Consider the following 22,582-nt stretch of genomic DNA (forward strand, 5'->3'; position numbering starts at 1 on the left):
CCCAAGTTAGTCTTTAAAATATCTTTAAAAAAACGAAAAATATTTAATTTTTACATTATTTATTAACTATTTCCAACCTTAGGATTTAATTTTATAATAATAATTAACTATATTGAAGGCTAAAGGGCCAGAACCACCACGGCCAAGTAAAAAGGCTAGGCTAAGAACTTAGCTTAAAGTGTGCATTAATGTTTTCTTGGACGAAACTCCTTGGAAGTTTTCCACAAGACATCACTTTTCATTTCCCCCAAGAAACATTCTCACCTAAATTGGTCCTCAGTTATTATCTTCTCGCTAATTTTTATCTCAAAAATAATTTGTAACCTTCTTTGCCTATCACTGTCAAGAATCATATCTTCCGAGACCATTCCCTGCTAAGATCTATCGTCTTGCAAATAATGACCTTGAGCGTTACTAATAAATCATCCCTAGGAGTTTCCTCTGAGAAATTTTTCTTCGAGAAGCTTAGGTATTTCCCTTTCTCATAATTAAATCCCCATATCTTATACTTAACTCTTTTTTCCTTTTCTTCCAAGAACGTTTTCACCAAGAAAATCTTAACTTTGAGTTGTGTCCCCAAATAATCTCAGATAATATTATCTCAAAATTTATTCTTGAACACCATTTGCAGGTTTTCTCTGAGAAGATTTCTTCTAAGATGCCATTGGATCCATGTTACTCCATGCATTACCCTAATGTCTTATCAATGCACAACACCTGGAAAAGTTCATAAGGTATTTTTTATTAGTTGGCTACTCACACTTTTGCTTATAATTGCATGTCTTTTCCTTGTAATTTACATTTACTTCACATTTAATGTATTACATAGTTAATTATGTTCATGCATTTCAGTTAAGTTTTCAAACCTTTATACAATATTCATATCTTCTTGTTTTTTCAGGTATAACAAGTAAGCTTTGCAAGTACTCCCAATCCATTGCATATACATAATCTTTCACACTATGTAAAATCTCTAGTCATGGGGAGACCTAAGAAGATGCCACCTCCACCTAAGCCTAATGAACCAATTATGGAGGAAACTAATGACAAAATTCTTGGAACTTTCCCATACTCTGATATAGTGATAACACATAGCGTTGGTGTGTATAAATTGATGGAGGAAGAATTAGAGGGTGCTTCAAAGGAAGAAATGGGTCGGATAGTTCTAGACTAGGAGTTTAAAAAAAGTAATAAACGAGAATGCAGGCTAGTGGATGCCACGAGGTCTGGTTTATGCAAAGCTCCCTCTAAACTGAGAATTATGCATTACAAAAATTTGATATGATGGGCTATCAACTATTTTCACACCTTCGGGTGACAAATTATTTACCTCTTGAGGTATGGTAGTTGGCTCATTTAGGGCTAAATATTTGCAGGGTATGTACAAATACCTAACTTCCAATTGAAGTATGAACCTGCCTTTGTTGCAAGTTTTAAGCAAAAGGAATGCAAAAAATATAATACGACTCTTCTTGCTTTGATAAAAGACTAGAGAAGGGATCCCAATAAACACAAAGAAGTGCAATCCAATGAATATTCCATTGCTTCTCTTTGTTCCCATTTTTGTTATATTTTGGCCATTTTATGTCGGTTATTTGGTCTCAATAATGTCAATCATTTTCCCCTTGCTTGGGTTACCATCATGTTAAAATTGGGAACTAGGGCCAATCTCCATGTGGGTCATCTTATTTATGGCATCTAATATTCTTCTTGGATTCCTCTCATTGAGAGGTGTAGGATTGATCTAACGATCATCCAATTCCGACATGTATTTATGGAGATATGAATTTATTTGTATTTACTTAACAATTTGTCAAGGTCGGCCAGCAACAAAATGTGTGGAATACATCATCAACTATTCATATAAATAGAAGTCACCTTGTGGCATTATTCACTCATCTCTCATCTCACATTCTTCTCTCTCCTTACTTGATTGGGTATACAAGGAGCAGCATCTCTCACGTGGGAAGGAGGACGTAGCAAGAAGGAGGATGTAAAATGAAGGAGGATGCGGGATTGTTTTAGCGTTGACTGAGGTTGACCAAGGAGCAGCAGGATGGGTTTGACTACATTGACTAGTGAGGAGGTTAGTTTGACTTCGGTCTAGTGTGAGGAGCCTCTATCAAGCAAGCCACAGATCTGGACATCAAACCATTGACCTGATTTGACCTCGAATTTTACCAGCATTGACTGGTTAGCATTGACTGCAGGGCTGCATATGCATTCACCACTATTTGACCATCTCTCTTGGACTATTTTGGGTTGACCTTCATTGTTGTTGAAGGCCAATTTGACCATGGTTGACTTGAGGCCATTTTTGGGTTGTTTGACCAACTTTGAAGTTGTTGGTTAGGGTTTTAATACTGTTGTCATAAAATTACAAAACTATGAAATTGCACTCTCTCTCTCTCTACTGAAATATTGAAGATTATAGAAGAATTGATCAAAGGGTTTCCCCACATTGGGGTTTGTCCCTAGCTAGACGCCACATCTAGTGTCTCTTGTCTTTGCTTGTCTTCTTTCGATGTATTTATTTTCTATCAAAATTTTACCTTATGTTAATGTGATTGCTAAAACAGTGAAATTGACATTGGGCTAATAAGAAGAAATTGAAGTAAATTGCACTAAGCATAGAACATACGATAACTTAACATGGTATCAGAGCTGAGGTGAAGACAAAGCCCAAGCAAGAGCAAGAGCAAGAGAAATCACCGAAGACTGTTGGAAAAAGTCTTAAGACTTCATGGGTTCCTCATCACACTTCCCCAATTAAGACAAGCTCCGTGAGAATTCTGACTATCACGGATGGAATATGTCTCTCGATCTAACATTGGAAGAAAATGAAGTGTTGGACTATGTGAGAGGTGGAATTACTGAGCCTCCATCAAATGCACTGGCTGCTATAAGGAACAAGTGGACTAAGGGTGAATTCAAAGCAAAGAAGATCATCTGGGACTCTATCAACAAGTGCCTGGTGGCCAATGTTTCTAAGCTAAACACCTCCAAGGAAATCTACGATAGACTAGTAAGCTTGTTTAAAGCTAGTGACGCAAATCAAGTTTTGTTCCTCAAAAATAAGCTGAAAGAAATCAGGAAGGGCAAAGATAAGAATATGAAATCCTGCTTCTTAAGGATCACTGATATCAAGAATGATCTTCTATTGATTGGGGAAGTCATTCCTGACAGGGAATTAACTATCACAACTCTTGGAGGGCTCCCATTCGAATGGTATGTATTTAGAACCACTCTTCTCAACAATAAACAAATTCCAAGATTTGAGGAATTAATAGCGAGATGCATTTAAGAAGAGATAAGGATGGAAGAGCAGGAAATTCCTGCATTTAAAGGAAACCTCGCTGCTTTCTCCTCTCATGCTAAAAGGAGAAATAATTTCATCTCTAAATCTAAAGGAAAGGCCGGATCGAAAGGTGGAAGGAAGGGAAGATGTTTCGTTTGCAACAAATTTGGCCACTATATGAGGGAATGTCATAATAGAAAGGACACATCTCATGACAATGATCAAAATCACTCCTGGGGAAATTCCAACCACAATCAAAGGAATGGCAGGTTCAATGGCAAAGGAAAGAGGAATGTCGAAAATCAAGGAAGTGGTCAACCCTCCAAGAAGGAAAGAAACTCCAGGTATGAATCTAATGTTGTTAACAATAAGCAAGATGAATATTATATGATATCAGTCCTCTCTACTACTTCTTCTCTGGACTCGTTGGGCAATTGGCCTATTGATAGTGGTGCCTCAGGGCACTTCACTGGTTACAAAGAAGCTCTCTCTAATCTGATAGTGAAGGAGACCAACCTGGAAATTATTCTTCGAGACAACTCCACCTATCCCGTGAAGGGTGTATGGAATGTTACTCTTCAATTAAATTAGGGTAACACAATTCATTTGCAAGAAGTCCTATATGTACATGATCTCAAGAAAAACCTGGTGTCCATTTCAGTAATGGAAGACAAAGGCTACAAGGTCGCCTTCATCAATGGCAAGGTATGTGTATGGAAAAATAATTTTAAATATGATTTCACTCTTGGGTTTCAAGTTGACTCCCTATATCAAGTCGGAGGAAGTCCATTAGGAGTCATGTCTTGTGACACATCTCTTCAGTCTGAACTATGGCATGTTAGGGTCCCACCCTAACCCCCTTTATTTATGTAATAGGATCGAGTCATAGTTAGAGTTAAGTAAAGAGTCAATAAAGTCCATATTAATAATTGTAAGTGGTTAACCCACATTTAATGACGGGACCACAGCTAGTTGCAAATGGGCCATGGTATTAGATAGATGGTATTAATAAGAACCATGGTATTGCCCCATGGTATTGCATATATGAATCCTATATAAAGGATAGAGACTCCCTTCGAGGAGCATCGTGTCATATTTTTTAATCGAGCTCATCTCTATTGGAGGTTGCCCCCTCGAAGAGGTAAGTGAACTTTGCTTTTTGAATAATAAAGTACTTACTATTATTGCTCACTGTTCTCTATTCTAGGTATATTTCTTCGCATATTTGGTATTCTAGTATCATCTTGCAGGTTAAGAGCATAACAAGCAGTATCAGAGTGCTTTCCAGGGCTGGTGGGATCTCCAATTTTTAGCAAAAAAAATTTGGCTAGAGACGTGTTTCGGCGTCTTTAAACCATGGGATTTGTCGTTGAGCGCATAAACCTACAGATTTGGGGAGGCATACACGTGGGAAATACAAGAGGTGGTCATGCTTGTTGGACTCCCTTGTAAACCCTATGGGTACCCCTTCGAGTAGTAGCGCATTAGACAGAACTGCGCACGGACTGTCTTCCAAGTACCCTCTAGGTATATCGGAAGCCCCTTAGCTCCCTTGATAACCTCGCCATAGATAAACCGTCGGTAATCTTGCTGCTGCAGTACACCGAGAACAGCACTCAGAGAGATTACTCACGCATATAATAGGGTAGTCGGGTTGTACGGCTGAGGGTACAGTTGATCCTCCTTGGTTAGTGACCTGAAAATTTGGGCCGAGTACTACTGTCAGACCCCTATGTATATTACAATTTGTAGCACCTGACACTCTTGGAGACCATAGTTCCCTGTTCTATCTCTGGATCACACATAATCTTTGCTAGACAAGATCTCGCAAGTTGGGTTTTTGTCGCTGCAGTAGCAATCAGTTCCACAGTTCAGATCTATCAAATCAGCCATTCAAATCTCTCAGATCCATCAGATCTGTAGCAGTAATCAATTCCGTCGTTCAGATCCATCAGATCCACCATCCAGATCTAAGTAGTTGTGTTGGTTCCTATACCGAGGCATGATTTTTGCAGGACTTTTGGCAGCATTGACATTTCTGGGATTCGGCTACTGTAGTATTCCTAAGGAAGGAGTAAAACTCCATTCGAAGTAAAAAAAAACTAGTCTGAGACCCCCCAAGGCACTTATTGGTGACTTAGCCCATAAGAATCAGGATGATGAGCTGAGCAAGGTGGTACCATTCAATTGTTAGTGCCAAAAAAAATTTGGGCGGTCCCAAATTTCAAGCACACACCTCGGTGCATGGTACAAACTAGGGCTCAAAAAATGGTGAATGAGAGGATGGAAAGCCTTGAAACAACCTTGACAACCGTAGTGGCGCAGCTGAAGGAATTAAATGCAACACTCTCTAAGGGCAAGGTGGAGGCACGCGAGGAGGCATATATTGGCACTGAACATAGTGATGGTGAGTCTAGCTAGTCCCTTCACCTCTTTAGCACCCAACAACAATCCCATCCGTGACCACCCAAGTTGGACATGTATAAATTTGATGGCTCTCACCCAGCAACATGGATAGCACAAATGGAGCAATATTTCAATCTGAATTACATCTTGGATAATGCCACTCAGCTTAGTGTGGGTATCATGTACTTGGACAATGAAAGATGGAAATGGTGGCAATGGCATCAACGTTGCTATGGAAGGCCCTTGACTTGGGAGACATTCAAAAAAGCTCTTATGGATCGCTTTGACCATGAATCTGCCTTTTTGGGTCGTCTCACTAAGCTCCGACAGATAGGAATAGTGGATGAATATATTACAGCCTTTGAAGCCTTAGCCTTCTGCACTGGAGGTCTACAAGATGAGTTCTACACATAATGTTTTATCAGTGGTCTTAAAGAAGCCATACAAGCCCACATGCTACTGCACCACCCTCCATCATGGTTGTAGGCTTGCAAGATAGCTTGTGAAGTAGAATGTGCATTAGCAGCCTAGTCTAATCGCTCAAATTTCACTGCCAAGGGTCACCCCCCACAGGCTCACAGCACTACCCAAACACTCAAGATTCAAAACGTGTCACCTGCAGAAATGGTAGAAAGAAGAAAGCAAGGATTATGTTACTACTATGATGAAAAATAATCCCCGGGCATAAATGCAAGGAGCCAAAATTCTTTCAAATTGATGCTACTAATCACAATTCATCGGAGGAAGCCCCACCACTTAAGGAACTAGAGGAGGAAGAAGAGGACAACCAGCAGGACAATGTACCTGAAGAACTAGTTATTTCGCTGCATGCTTTAGCAGGGATTTCTTCGCCTCAAACTCTCAAAATCAGAGTTTTTATTAAGCATTGCCCAGTAGTAGTCTTCATTGATAGTGGAAGTACACATAATTTTATCCATCAAAGAGTCATGGAAGTAGTGCATTGTTTTGTATGAGCAGTTTCTAACTTCCAGGTCTAAATTTTTGATGGGGGAACAATGAAATGTGAAGGCCGCTATGAAAATGTCAAACTTCAAATGGGGTATTATCAGTTAAAGACCCACATGTTTGCCATACACATGGGAGGGTGCGACATTGTCCTAGGTGCTGAATGGCTTCGCAAAATTGGCCTAATCACAATGGATTTACAAGAGTTATATATGAGCTTTAAGTAGAACAACCACACACATACCCTCTGCAGACTCTAGGCGAGAGCTTCCTCTATCATCAGCTCACATCGAATGGAAAAATTGTTAAAAAAGGGCCACCATGGAGTTATAGCTCAATTTAATTCCATCCAGGCCTTCGAACCCAATTCTCTTCAGATTCATCCTAAGATGCAACAGATCTTAAATAACCATCTGCCAGTCTTTGACAAGCCTCATGAGCTTCCACCCTCAAGAGGGGAACATGATCATAGCATCACTTTGGTCCCAGAGGCCCAACCACCAAATGTGCACCCATAGAGATATCCATTTGCCCAAAAGAATGAATTAGAAAAAATAATCAAGGAACTTTTGGAAGCAGGCGTCATTCATCCCAACATTAGTCCTTATTCATCACTGATGGTCATGGTGCTCAAGAAAGATGGGGAATGGCGTATGTGTCTAGACTTTAGGGCCCTTAATAAGTTGACAGTCAAAGATAAATTTCCCATCTCGGTCGTGGATGATTTGCTGGATGAACTAAATGGGGCTCAATTCTTCACTAAGCTTGACCTTTGCTTAGGCTACCACCAAATTCACATGAAAGAAGTCAACATTCCAAAGACTGCTTTTCGAACTCATGAAGGCCATTATGAGTTCCTGGTCATGCCATTTTGTCTTTGTAATTCCCCATCTACTTTTCAGAGCCTTATGAACCACCTGCTCAAACCATACCTCAGAAAATTTGTCCTTGTTTTCTTTGATGACATCCTCATCTACAGTCGCACTTGGGCAGCACATCTTTAGAATGTAGATCTGCTCTTGCAACTGCTCCGCGAGCATAAATTATTTGTTAAGATGTCCAAGTGTTCTTTTGGCATGGAAGAAGTTGAGTATTTGGGCCACATTGTGGGGCATGAAGGTGTTAGGGTGGACCCCAAAAAGATCCAAGTAATGTAGGATTGGCCTCAACCTAAGACATTGAAGAGCCTGAGAGGATTTTTGGGTCTCACGGGCTACTATCACAAATTTGTCCGCAATTATGGTCGCATTGCGAGGCCCCTCACTCAACTCCTCAAGAAGAATTCATTCCTCTGGAATGATGAAGCACAACAGGCCTTTACAGCTCTCAAAAATTCCATGTGTTCCACCCCAGTCTTAGCACTACTCGACTTCACCAAATCTTTTGTCATTGAATGTGATGCTTCAGGTACGGGTATTGGGGTGGTCTTAAAGCAGGAAGGTCGACCCTTGGCCTTCACAAGCCAACAACTAAGTGGGAAGAATCTGGGACAATCTACCTATGAGAAGGAGATGATGGCCATCTTACATGCAGTAGATACCTGGCAACCATACTTATTGGGGCGACGTCTCCAAATCCGCACAGACCATCAAAGCCTTAAATATTTTTTGGAGCAACACCTATCCTCACCACAAAAAAATAAATGGCTTTCCAAAATGTTGGGATATGATGATGAGATAATTTACAAGAAAGGGCACGAAAATATTGTAGCAGATGCATTATCCCGACAATTTGAGGAGGAAAGTAGCTTGCTCGCAATTTCTCTTCCCATTCCAGAATGGATTGAAGAGGCTCACAAGGAATGGTTTTCACATCCCTAGCTCTCCCAACTCATTACTCAATTGCAGGCAGATCCAAATTCCATAGAGGGCTACTCGTGGCAGGATGAGATTCTTTGCTACAAGGACAAAGTCGTAATATCACCAACATCCACCCTCAAAAGCCGCATTTTGGCGGAGTTGCACTCATCTCCCACTGCAGGACATTCAGGCTTTCAGAAGACGTATGCTCACACTCGAAGATCATTTTTTTGGACAGGCATGAAAAAGGACATTCTTACTTTTGCAGCTGAATGCAATGTCTGTCAATGCCACAAAGGAGAAACAATCAAAGCACCAGGCACATTACAGCCATTGCCCATCCCGACATCAATATGGACGGAGGTTTCTATGGATTTCATTACAGGTCTTCCAAAGTCAAGAAACAAGTCAGTCATCATGGTGGTTGTGGACAGACTTTCTAAGTATGCTCATTTTTGTGCCCTACCCCACCCTTTTACACCGACTTTGGTCGCTCAATCTTTCATGGATCAGATCTTCAAATTGCATGGCATGCCCACTTCCATTATGTCTGATCGTGACCCAGTCTTCACCAATAACTTTTGGCAGGAACTCTTTCGGCTACAAGGTACCCAACTACAACTCAGTACTTCCTATCATCCACAAATAGATGGTCAAACTAAAGCAGTCAACAAATGTCTGGAAACCTACCTTAGGTGTTTCACTTCAGAAAAGCAACATCTCTGGGTACAGTGGTGTTATCAGGAAAACTAGTGTCTATTCAGAGTTGCTAGTCCCACTAAGACAGGTAGCTATCTTAAAAACAAACAGATTAAAGTCACTTGTTTTTCCTTTACGAGAGAGAGATGAGAAAGAAGCAGAGAGTACCAACCTTAGTCTTCCGCTTGGCTCCTTGCTTGTTTCCTTTCTCCTTTGATAGAATCTCACCACTCCTTTACTTGTCCCGCTTCAAAGAACACATGTAGATTCACAGTAGCATAATACCATTAAAGCATAGAGATCTATCATTGTAAACAATATAGGATCAGATATATATTAACCATACAAATGCATATATCAACGCAATATTCAGAGATACACAAGAATATGGAGGAAAACTCAAATAGCTTTATTAGTAAAAGTAGCAAAAGAGAGAATTACAACCACTTGGTCTGACCCAGCGCCATCCTCCCAGCATGAAAGTCCTCTTCACCTCATACAAAGCAAGATCACCCAACAATGTCTTCAAAGAGAAACCAACAACACTTCCTTGCAATTTACAAAATCCTAGCCTTTGGATCTCTTGGATGAGGGATCCATATATAGATGTTTACAGGAGAGTGAGTCAACTTCTGGGATTTTGATTAGTGTCATTTCACTGATATTTCTTGGTTCCACATGGAGATTTTAGATCCCTTACTCATCCCTGGGCAAACTCAGAGAGGCAAGTGTCAAATGAGAAGTTTCTAGAAGATTCTCTAGGTTTCCACCTAGCAAACTGCTTGTGCCATTTGTCTGCTCTCGCTCATCGCACCGTATATAAGGGCTTTCCAGTATGCATTGCACTTTTTGCATGTGGCAGGTGAGATGCATCGCACCTTTAGCACTGGGTAGTCTGTATGGTCCTGCTTTGACCAGTTCTGAGTAGTTTTTCATGGAGAACTTCTGGGAGATGATGTAATCAGCTAACCTTGCTCCTTTAGGGTACGAAACAACACTTTTAGGGACTTAGAAGCCCTTGGTTTATGGACATGTATGATTGGGATTGCAGTGCCCAAATATATCTATAACAATTGCCCCCAAAAGCATGAGGTCATAAATCCTTTTGATGTCAGGTGAAATGCTTTATAATGAGGATCCGAGGTTTTTCAAACTGGGAGGTGACCTGTAATAAGATACAATACAATACATTATCTTCATAATATTTTTCATGATCTAGCTGAGGCGGGCATTCCCATGCTCAGCTTTGATAAATTCATTTTCATGTACATAGGACAAACAACCGTCTGTGTGCAGACTGATGATTCTGGTAGATCCATCATCCCTTAGTTTGGATGATTATCTATGCAATAATGATGTACATTTGATGTCTTTATTCTCCTAAATATATCGCAGCCCGGATGGATGAAACTAGATCCGGGGTCTTCAAAACTCGTTTAATCTTCACCCAAAGTACAAGTCGATCCATGTGAATAGATGTTCTGATGTCGAACATGGAATGACATCGCCTAATTACCAGCCAATGATGTAAGCTGTTAACAGGCACGAGAGGAATCACCGATGATGATGATGACACTTAAGGTACTGCAATACAATTCACGTGGTGTGAATATGTGAGTTGATGTCGAACACCACGCAAAGTCTTTTGGTCAAAGGCCATTAATGTAAACCTGTCGCCGGAAGTGAGAAACTTGCCATTGAGGCATGCGAGCTTCAAAGTACTGAAAGGGTTGTTCCTAGGTCAGCTTCTTGGATAATGAGCTGATGTCGACAAGAAGTGACCCGTCGTAGGAGGACATTGATGGATCCCACATCTACGACACGGAACGGAGCAAATGATTTTGTAGAGGTGAAAACGATCTGATGATACAAGGTTCAGGGTGGTGGCCATGAGAGTATGAAGCGTGAAGGTATTGTAGTGGATGAGACACAAGCTGGGTAGGTGAATTCTCTGAGCAACTTCTCTTGAACATATCAACAACACTGAAATGGATTGGTAGCATTAACCCCAAAAGTGGATGGTACGGTGGACCAATGGTGATATGACTGGTGAACAGAATAACGCAACCTGACTCAATCATGGCGATGGAGTGAAAGTGTCATGTTCAAGAGCAACCTGCTACCAATAAAGTTTCTTCAAGTTTTCTTCCCAATTTTCCCTAGTCATTTTTGACCAGTACCTCTTTTTTTTGTCAAGCTTGAGGAGGATAACATATGCTTGTTCTATAATTCGCCCTTCAGGCAAACCCGTCGCTATGTTTTAATGAGCCTAGTGATAGTGAAACTCGCTCTTGTCTGAATGGACAAGTTTGTCGCTATTGTTTTAACGAGTTTAACGACAAGGATAACTTGGTTCTTTTCAATTTTAGAGAGTCTGAAAAGAGACGAAAAGAAGACTCCAATATTCCTTTTTCGTAATATAATCCCTTAAGTCTGAAAAAGTATAAAACAATGCGAAAGGGATGACTTTTCAATAGTTTTAATGAGTTGAACAAGACAAATGCTCGATCTTTTTGTGTAATAATCCCTCAGGTCCAAAAATATTAAAATCTAGAGTAGGGATGGCACTTCCAATCACTTTAACAAGCTGGAGAGGCCAATTGCTCAGCAATCTTTTCATATTTTACGAGTCAGACGAAAAGAGCTTAAAGGAGACTCGTCTTTTGAGGAATGAGTGATGTTTTCAGATAGCAACTGGTTCCAAGTAATGTTTGGAACTTTTCAATCACGGCAGTGTAAAGAAGGTGGCTAATAGGATCACTCATCACAGTTGTTCCTCAAAAGCGGTAAACAATCAAATGGAAGCGTATGATCGACTAAAAAAGAGTGGAGGTGATGGTAAGAACACGACCAAGGCTCAAAAGCTGATAATAATTCGATATCAATGGTTATTTACCGATGGTGGGTTCATTTTTTAATGAGCTTAAACTCTGGTGGAACATATGCTCATTGCTAGGTTTATTTTTTAACGAGCTTGAACTTCACGTAAAATTGCTCATGCCAGTCATATAATAAGGATGTCTCATCGATAGGTTCATTTTTTAAGGAGCTTGCACCATTCAAAATTATGCTCCAACTCCCTTTATTATGTAAGCTAGGAACAACCAATCCTATGACTTTAAAGGGTTGAGAATCTACAAACTAGGAAAATAAATGGTCGCTTTTCACTTTCACGCAAAAAGGTTTGCATGCCCCCAGGTATAGCGAAGTAGAGTTTCCCAGGTTACCCCTCAATTTGTAGACAAAACATTTGTTCTATCAGGAAAGGCCTACCTTTTCCAGGTTACCCTTCAATTTGCAGACAAAACATTTGTTCTATCGGGAGAGGCCTACCTTTTCCAAGTTACCTTTCAATTTGCAGACAAAACATTTCGTCTATCGGGAAAGGCCTACCTTCTAACAGAGGTATCTTATTCCAGTCTAATCCCATTTTCCTAAACGAACAGGTGTGTCAGACCAGTCATATATCCTCTGCGGAAACCTACCCTATACTTGAAGTTTTCCTGCCGAAGCAGACCAGGGTGAATGCCCCCTGGGTTTCAATCACAACCACCGAATCACTTGCGTTCATTAGGTGGACAGACTGGAGATTGATGAGACATTCCTTGCGTAAAAATACCTGTTAGGGATGGCATTTGACTATTATCTATGTGTGAATAGGGGAATGAAAGCTGGTCTATGAGCTGGACCACTCTACCTTCATGCGGAAAACACATTACTCGAAAGAGTGAGGAGACAATGGCTCCCATGCTATAAATGTAGTCACGCCCAAGGAGTAGATTGTAATCTAAAGGTCCTTGGACTACCATTACATTCAGATAAACAGTTTTCCTTCTCAAAGTTATAGGAAAACTTGGAAGGATCCCTAACGGTCGACTGGTTCCTTTATCGAAGCCTGTCAGATTTCACATCTCAGGCAAAAGCGATGGCGAATCAAGCACTTTCCAAGCAATTGACGAAAGGATACCCACAGAAGCCCCTTCATCTATGATGGTACCAGCCATGACCATTTTGTAAGTTTGCACTATGATTCGAAATGGTACATTAGATGGTAAACGGGGTCTGCCTAGTAGATTCCAATCGAAGGAAAAGACTAGGTTGCTTGGAGGTGGGACCGAATAAATGGCTGGACACAACTCTAACGAACTTCCTTCCTGAGGTAAAGGGATGGGCAGATTGCCCCCATGTTCAGTGGAGTCTATGTTTATGAAAAGAATTTGAACGGTGTCGTTCTCATTCTCTTCGGTGACTATATCATCTAAAGGTAAATCTTCTAAAGTCAAGATGGGGTCGACTGCCGTCTCAACCTGTTGACTTTGGTCTGATGTGGACTCAGATGGTTTATCTTCAATGATAGGTGCCTCGACCGACAACAGAGGTGTGTCAGTCAGATTTTCAACTAGCAATGGACTCGGCAAGAGTTTCTTGTATCCAGGAGGGAGTCGTTGCGGCGATGCAGGACGATTATCCAAGACTCTTTTAGCTTTGTCCAGGAAGGGACAACGGTGGAGGGCATGATCACCTTCACACAGTCTGCAAGGAAATTTAGATTTTCCTTTCTGTCCGGTGACTTTGCTTTCACTAGTTGATGGTGTACTTTCAACATGATCATCAGAGGTTGACGACACCGAATTGTGCAAGCTGGGAGACCAGTCCCTTAGGATTCGTGGGATGCAAGGACAATCTCAGTGATAGTTGTCTCCTTTGCAGATGACACATGGAGATTTAGGTTTGGATGGTGTAGTGTGTGGATTTTCGCTAGACGATGCACGGTTTCCCCTTTTTGCTATTGGCTCCTTCTTCTTCTCCTTCCCCTTCTTCTTCTTCTCAGTTACTTGATTTTTAGTCTTACTATCTTCACCAAGTGAAGAGGAAGAAGGAGAGGGAGAGACAAACAAAGTAGAAGGTTGGGGGGGAACTCTGGTATCATCTAGTTGCTGATTCGATTGTTCAGGAATCACGATGCTTTGAACGACAGAGGTCGAGAAAAGCCATACCGGCAGGCCAATTGTCAGTCCTGGAAGGGACAATGTGGCCATATGAGGTGCACCAACATCTCCCCAAGAGGAGAAAGGACTAGGATTTCCCCCAAGGGGAAACTTGGTTGGTGGACTCCATTTTCTCGACCTAAGACCAACGAGGGAACAGTGATGTTATTCTGATTAAAATAAATTTTAGACACTTTGACACAACTTGCTTTTTCAATTTTTAAGAGTCGAGAAAAAGATAAAGATGACTCTAGTTGCCTTTGATTTTTAATGAGCCTGAAGTGACAAGTGCTTAGATGGAACTTTTCCTTTAAGGAGTCTAAAAAGGAATGAAAGAGACTACTCTGGAAATCTAGACAAAGGGATTACCAAACCAATAGCAAAACTGCAAAATACTTTTTATGGTAGGCAGTCAATCTTCCCAAATGTTGTGTTCAGTGCATTACGATTGATAGGGCGGTAAACACAGCTTCCTAAGGATAAAGGATATAGCCTATTATGGTCTCCCAATGTATACTCGATGGTATGTGGGAGCACAAGTCCATACTGGCACTTGTCATGTCAAAGAGGAGGAATCACCCAACCTACGATGAAAGCGACAGTTACCAGGCTTTATGACGTCGAAATACGTCTCTAACCTAGACTTCTAGATGTTGTGCGTTAGGTTCCAAAGCGTTTTTATGTTCATTGAATTTATTTTACAGTTGATCTTTCTTAAGAATTTTGCCTTTAAGTTCACCCCGTGATGTAGATATACAACTCCTAAATATGCAATCTAAGATGATAAACAGTCGTTTACTCTTCTTTTTGCAATGAAAATCCTAGCTACTAAGGAAAGAGAAATGAAATCCTTTCAACATAGAGCAGAGAGCACACACTAGATGCATTGTCCTAAATCAAAATCAACAAGCAGTATAAATGCAAATGCATGTGCATGGATTTTTTTCCACTTTCTTAATGTGTGAATGACAAAAAGAATGATAAATACAAATCTGAATTATCTCTTTTTTCAAAGAGACAGTACTAATGATTTTCTTTTCAAAAAAAATGACAGGAAGGAAAGACGACACTTTGCGATTTTGAATTGAAAACTGCTTTCGACACTTGAAATACTTATAAATTCAAATCAAATACAAGAGTAACAGTGTAATCGACTATCAAAAAGAGAAGTATTCTTTTCTTTGACTGAAAACGACACTTGAGACACTTTCAAATCAAAAGATGACAGTGCAATTAAGCTACTATTTTGTAAATGAGAACTGTGAATGGCGAAAAATACATTAAAACATTCACAAATCTTTGTACAATGGAGGCTGAATGATGTAAAGGAAGGGGGTTTCTACAATGGTCTACTGATCAGAGACAGCAAAACTCCTGAATAAAATTGAAGATAATGAAGAAAAAACCAAAATCTGGAGGCAGAAACAGTCTTACCTGATCATCGCACCTGTAACACAGGGAAACAGGGATGCATCTAACCTACTGCACACTGGAGGTGTGATGCATCCAGTCTGCCTAAAGGAGAGGGTGTGATGGTCTAGGAACGAGACTTTAACTTGGTTTTTGGTCATAGTTTGCAGTTTAGTTCAGGGATTTAGGCCGAGCAAATGATAGTCAGTAACTACAAAGTATAGGGTTGATCTAATGAGGTTACTCAAGCTACCTCTAGGGCACTTAGGATGTTTGCAAGTCAATTGTTCAGTTCATAAACAAACCCAGAGATTGACTAAATCAGCATTGATCTACTTTGAACTTGCATAGCAAATGTAGTTCGAAGGTTAGCTAGCTTGACTTAAAGCTCCGTCTGTGGTTTATGAATCAAACAAATAGAGACAAGAAATCAAACTAATTGCTCCCTAGCAGAGTCGCCATTTTGTTATTGGGAAAACTAGTGTCTATTTAGAGCTGCTAGTCCCACTAAGAGGGGTAGCTATCTTAGAAACAAATAGATTAAAGTCACTTGTTTTTCCTTTACGAGAGAGAGATGAGAAAGAAGCAAAGAGTACCAACCTCAGTCTTCCGCTTGGCTCCTTGCTTGTTTCCTTTCTCCTTTGACAGAATCTCGCCACTCCTTCTTTACTTGTCCCGCTTCAAAGAACACCTGTATATTCACAGCAACATAATACCATCAAAGCATAGAGATCTATCACTGTAAACAATATAGGATCAGATATATATTGACCATACAAATGCATATATCAACACAATATTCAGAGATACACAAGAATATGGAGGAAAACTCAAATAGCTTTATTAGTAAAAGTAGTATAAGAGAGAATTACAACCACTTGGTCTGACCCAGCACCATCCTCCTAGCATGGAAGCCCTCTTCACCTCATACAAAGCAAGATCACCCAACAATGTCTTCAAAGAGAAACCAACAGCACTTCCTTGCAAATTACAAAATTCCACCCTTTGGATCTCTTGGATGAGGGATCCATATATAGATGTTTACAGGAGAGTGATTCAGCTTCTAGGATTTTGATTAGTGTCATTTCACTAATAGTTCTTGGTTCCACATGGAGATTTTAGATCCCTTACTCATCCCTGGGCAAACTCAGAGAGGCAAGTGTCAAATGAACAGTTTCTAGAAGATTCTCTAGGTTTCCACCTAGCAAACTGCTTGTGCCATTTGTCTGCTCTCGCTCATTGCACCCTATAGAAGGGCTTTCCAGTATGCATCGCACTTTTTGCATGTGGCAGGTGAGATGCATTGCACCTTTAGCACTGGCCAGTCTGTATGGTCCTGCTTTGACCAGTTCTGAGTAGTTTTTCATGGAGAACTTCTGGGAGATGATGTAATCAATTGACCTTGCTCCTTTAGGGTAAAAAACAACACTTTTAGGGAATTAGAATCCCTTGGTTTATGGATAGGTATGATTGGGGTTGCAGTGCCCAAATATGTCTATAACAAGTGGTTACCTCTAGTTGAATGGTGGTATAACACCAACTATCATGCCACCACCAAAATGACTCCATATGAAGCAGTTTATGGTCAACTCCCTCCTTCCCCTACTTCTTATATCAAGGGGTGCTCGAAGGTACAAGCAATGGATCAACTCCTACAGAACCGCACAACCATGCTGGCCCATATTAGAGAGAAACTTCATCAAGCTCAAAACCGCATGAAGCAACAGGTAGATCAACATCGCTCAGAACGCCAATTTCAAGAAGGGGATCAGGTATTTTTGAGGCTGCAACCATATAAGCAAACATCACTCAGAGACAAGGGTTGTCAAAAACTATCTCCAAAATTCTACGAACCGTATTAAGTACTTTAGCGCATTGGAGAAGTTGCCTACAAGCTAGCTTTGCCACCCACTGCAAAAATCCATCCAGTTTTCCATGTCTCATGCCTCAAGAAAGTGATTGGGAACAATTGCAGAATTCAAACCAGTCTGTTTGAACTGGATGACGAAGGGTCGATCTGGCTCCAACCTAAACAGGTCCTGGACACACGAGAATGGCACCTACGTGGCCACATGATCAACGAAGTCCTCGTCAAGTGGAAAGACACCTCCTCGGAAGATGCAACCTGGGAACCAGCCACTATTCTTCAGTAGTTTCCACAGCTTCAGCCTTGAGGACAAGGCTATTCTTATGGGGGAGGGCATGTTAGGATCCCACCCTAACCCCCTTTATTTATGTAATAGGATCAAGTCATAGTTATAGTGAAGTAAAGAGTCAATAAAGTCCATATTAATAATTGTAAGTGGTTAACCCGCATTTAATGACGGGACCACAGTTAGTTGCAAATGGGCCATGGTATTAGATAGATGGTATTAAAAAGAACCATGGTATTGAATGTATGAATCCTATATAAAGGATAGAGACTCCCTTCGAGGAGCATCGTGTCTTATTTTGTAATCGAGCTCAGCTCTATTGGAGGTTACGCCCTCGAAGAGGCAAGTGAACTTTGCTTTCTGAATAATAAACTACTTGTTGTTATTGCTCACTATTCTCTGTTCTGGGTATATTTCTCTGCATATTTGGTATTCTAGTATTGTCTTGAAGGTTAAGAGCATAACATGGCACCATAGGTTTTCCCACCTTCATTATAAGGCTCTACCCAATGTGAGACAAATGGTGATAAGGATTGCCCAGTTCAAAATAGAGAAAGAAGGTGTATGTCCAGGATGTGCCGAAGGAAAGCTAAAAAGGGGACCATTCCCCTCAAGCCATAGCAAGACCTCAAATATTTTGTAGTTGGTTCACTCTAACATATCTATTATAATGCCCATGAACTCTTTGGGAGGATATTTATATTACCTCTTTTACAAATGATTATTCTTGCAAGACTTGGATATACTTCTTGAAAAAGAAGGATGAAGTGTTCTCGTGGTTCCGTCACTTAAAAGCCTTGATCGAGAATCAAACCGAGAAGAAGATCAATATATTAAGGACTGATAATGGGACCGAGTATGAATCCAATGAGTTCCATGAATTTTGCAAAGAGGCTGGCATTGAAAGGGATACCACAACACCATACACTCCTGAGAAGAATGGTGTGGTGGAAAGGAAGAATCGTACGATTGTGGAAGTTGTTCGTGATATGCTCCATGATCAAAGGCTTCCAAAGTTTCTATGGCCTATAGCTGTGAATATTGTCATATATGTTCAAAACCAATGCCCTCATCAAGCATTGGGTTCCAAGGCTCCCGAAGAGATGTTCACTGGTAAGAAACATGATGTCTCTCATTTTAGAATTTTTGGAAGTCTTGTATATTTTCATGTGCCGAAAGAGAAAAGGAATAAATTGGGTGCATCTGGAAAGAAAGGAATTTTCATGGGCTATATTGAAAATTCTAACGGCTATAGAATCTATATGGTTAGTCAAAGGGAAGTTGAGATTAGCCATGATGTCACCTTTGACAAATATATGGCTCTCAGCAAAGTTGACAATCTTCCTATACTAAGGAAAACTAAAGAAGCTAACACTAGGAAACCAAAGGAAAAGGAAGATGAGACAATGCCCAAAGTGGAAGAACCTATGGATCCTATTGATCCCTCTCCGCAAGAGCCTTCTTCTTCTAGGAAGAGGCCCTCATGGCTTAGGGGGACACTTGATGATGCCAAAGGAAATATTACACCCAGAGGGACTTTTGTGAAAGTAAGAAGCCGACCAGATATCAAGGATACTTGACTATTATGAGCACGATCATCCAAAATGATCCTTCATCATTTGCAGAAGCCATGAAGCATCAAGTATGGAAATATTCTATGACTGAGGAATATGAGTCCATCATGAAGAACGATGTCTGGGATGTGGTCCCCAGACCCCAGGACAAAACAGTTGTACTTCAAAATGGCTTTACAAAATAAAGCATGGAGCTGATGGGAGTGCTAAAAAATATAAAGCTCACTTTGTTGCTCGAAGCTTCTCTCAAAAGGAATGCATAGATTCTGAGAAGATATTTGCACCTGTTTCACCATACACCACCATCCGCTTGATCATAGCCCTTGCCGCTTCACAAGGATGGAACCTACATCAGATGGATGTCAAGACCCCATTCTTGCATGGTTCGATCAAAGAGGAAGTCTATGTGGAAAAAACTGAGGGATTTGAGAGTCATGATTGGGAATCTCATGTCTGCAGGTTGAAGAAAGCCCTCTATGGGGTGAAGCATGCACCCTGAGCTTGGTATGAGATGATCGACTGCTACTTGATGAAGTTGGGATTCACTATGAGTGAAGCCAATCCAAACCTTTACTTTAAGGTTGAAGATGATAAGCCTCTCATACTGGTGTTGTACGTTGATGACCTCTTTCTGACAGGTGCATACCCTCTCATTCACAAATGTAAGAGGGAGTTGGCTTCCGAATTTGAGATGAAGGACTGTTGGCTTACTGGGGCCTAACCCAGGTTCAGAGGTGATTTAGCCAAACAAATCCATGTACTACTGGCCCTTTCGGCAATAGTCCACGGAGTGCGGACTGAGGTCTCACCCGAAGTAGTATGGGAGGGTGCTAGAACCACGTTTCCTCACACTAGAGATGTCTGATGAGTTCAAGTGGTCCATGGTTCGACCCCGCATGCACGTCACTACGTGCACTTACCTGTCCCTCGCAACTTGAGATATTGCCTTTGCGCAGTCCTACTCGGGGGCTGAACGTTTTTATTACCCAAGTCCTTAATAGTAATCCAATATTAGTTGATTAACTTAGCTTATTTGTATGCTTTTAGTTATACTTAACAATATTCACAATTCATACAAGTGTGTGCAGTAAAGAAATAATATATTCGCAAATGATATCAAACATGTAATAACTCAGAACAAATACACAGAATTGGTAACAAAATATTTCTTTATTAATCACTTCTCTAATTACAAACTTGACTCCACCCTGCGCACTTAGCTGCAGGGGTCCATGCACTCAGCTGCAAACTCTACTAGGCCACTACACACTCAGCTGCAAATCATTTTCCTACTCTATGACCCAAGACACACTTCGCACTTTGACTTAATCTCCAAGACCTTTCATGCTCATTCTCTATTTGATGTCTTTACAACTTAGAGCCTCGCTCTATTTATATAATTCTATGGTCCACAGACCATGGGTAGGCTGACATTACATTCAAAACTTAGGGTGGACAACCCTATGACTCTAACATACATTTTGCGCTCGCAATTCGTGGAGCTTTACAACAATATCAACTCAAAACTTGGGCTTTGAGCCCCAAAACATGCCATGGGGGGATTCCCTGCCCAACAAGGACCTAGGACTGATGCACTATTTCCTAGGGCTGGAAGTCTAGTAGAAACTAGGGGGATTTTCCTATCTCAAGGAAAATATGTGGTAAAGATATTGGAGAGATTCAGTATGGTGGACTGCAAGCCCGTGACTACCCTGATAGAGCTTGACTTCAAGAAGTTAAGCGGTAGTATTGCTGGACCTACTTTGGGAAATGCTACTGTGTATCGTCAACTCATAGGAGCATTGATGTTCTTGGCGAAATCCCGTCCGGATATATGTTTTGCAGTCAACACGTTGAGCCAACATATGATTGAGCCTCAACATTCACATTGGATTATTGCCAAGAATATTTTGAGATATCTTCAGGGCATAATCACTCATGGGTTGAGATACACTGTCAGAGATGTGAGACTGCATGGATATACCGATGTTGATTAGACAAACAGTGTGGTGGACCAAAAGAGAACTTCCTGGTGTTGTTTCTCTTTGGGATCTGCCTCGATATCCTGGATGAGAAAGAAGCAGAAGTCGGTGGCTTTGAGCACCTGTTGAAGCCCTAAAAATCGGGTCTACAACAAGGGGGATACCCGCCCGGTCCGGACCTTGGTTGGAAGCTCCTTTTCCGTTTGGTATAGCGGGTCCGACTGGGGATAATGGGACTAGTTTCCCAATTTTTGTGTGTGTGTGAGAAAGATGAATATTTATGTTTCTAACAGTTTCTAAATGGAATAATTCTACTCTAATTCTAGTCTAATAATAAGGAAACCGTATTCTAATAACAGGAATATGTAAATCTACACTAACCCGGGGTGTGATTTTTGTTCTATGCGATCTAAAATGATTTCAAACAACAACTGGTAATAAAGATCATTCAGCCGTTATGAGAAAAGAATTTAGTACAGATGACCCACTTCGTATAAAAAGTTAGACGAAACAGTTGTGCAAAACATATCGCATAATGAGCTATTCATACACTAAGCATAAATAAATAGCTATCACCGTACAAAAGTTCCAAATGATAACTCAGGCATTCATACATTAATATATAAATAACTAAACTGGAAATCACTCTAACACAAGGCAGAAATAGTTAAGAGATAGAAATACCATTTATAACTAGTTCTACTCATGAGCTTCAAGTGATCACGGTTTATCTCTCCTTGATCAAATATCTACTAAGAGTACAAAAGTGCAACATCAGTAGCAGATATCAAATGCAAAAATTAATAAATCATGTTCCATTCATTCATCAAAACCTCCTTAGATGGTACAAAAGTGCATGTTCTGTGGATAAGTTTTTGATAAATTTCAAGACCCTTCTCTAAATGCATGAGAAGGGTTTAAATACTACTAAACTAATTCTAAAAATAAATTATTACAAAAATATAGGATGCAGTTTAAATTACCGTCCTCTTTTCAGGAAAATAAAACAAAATTAAAGCTAAAAATAAATCTAATATTAAACTACTTCTGTACTTGGTCCTTGAAATCACACACATGCAACATCTATTTGAGCAGAGTCAGCTAGCTGACTTCCGTTTTTAGCTGAGCTGAGAAAACAGAATCGACAAGCGCTGGTGCCATCTTTTCGGCCGAATTGATGATACACTTAACCGTCATCCATTGGCTATGTGGCTTTACTAAGTAAGCCCAGTAATAATCCCAGTTCAACCTGGTTAACCCTTGGATTGCTTGTGCCTTTTCTTGAGCTCTCTGTTTCCAATCTGCCT

The sequence above is a fragment of the Pinus tabuliformis genome, chromosome 3_1 (assembly GCF_031772625.1).
Source record: "Pinus tabuliformis cultivar Carrire ecotype Pingquan chromosome 3_1, CPIR1, whole genome shotgun sequence".
In the NCBI taxonomy this organism is placed as follows: domain Eukaryota; kingdom Viridiplantae; phylum Streptophyta; class Pinopsida; order Pinales; family Pinaceae; genus Pinus; species Pinus tabuliformis.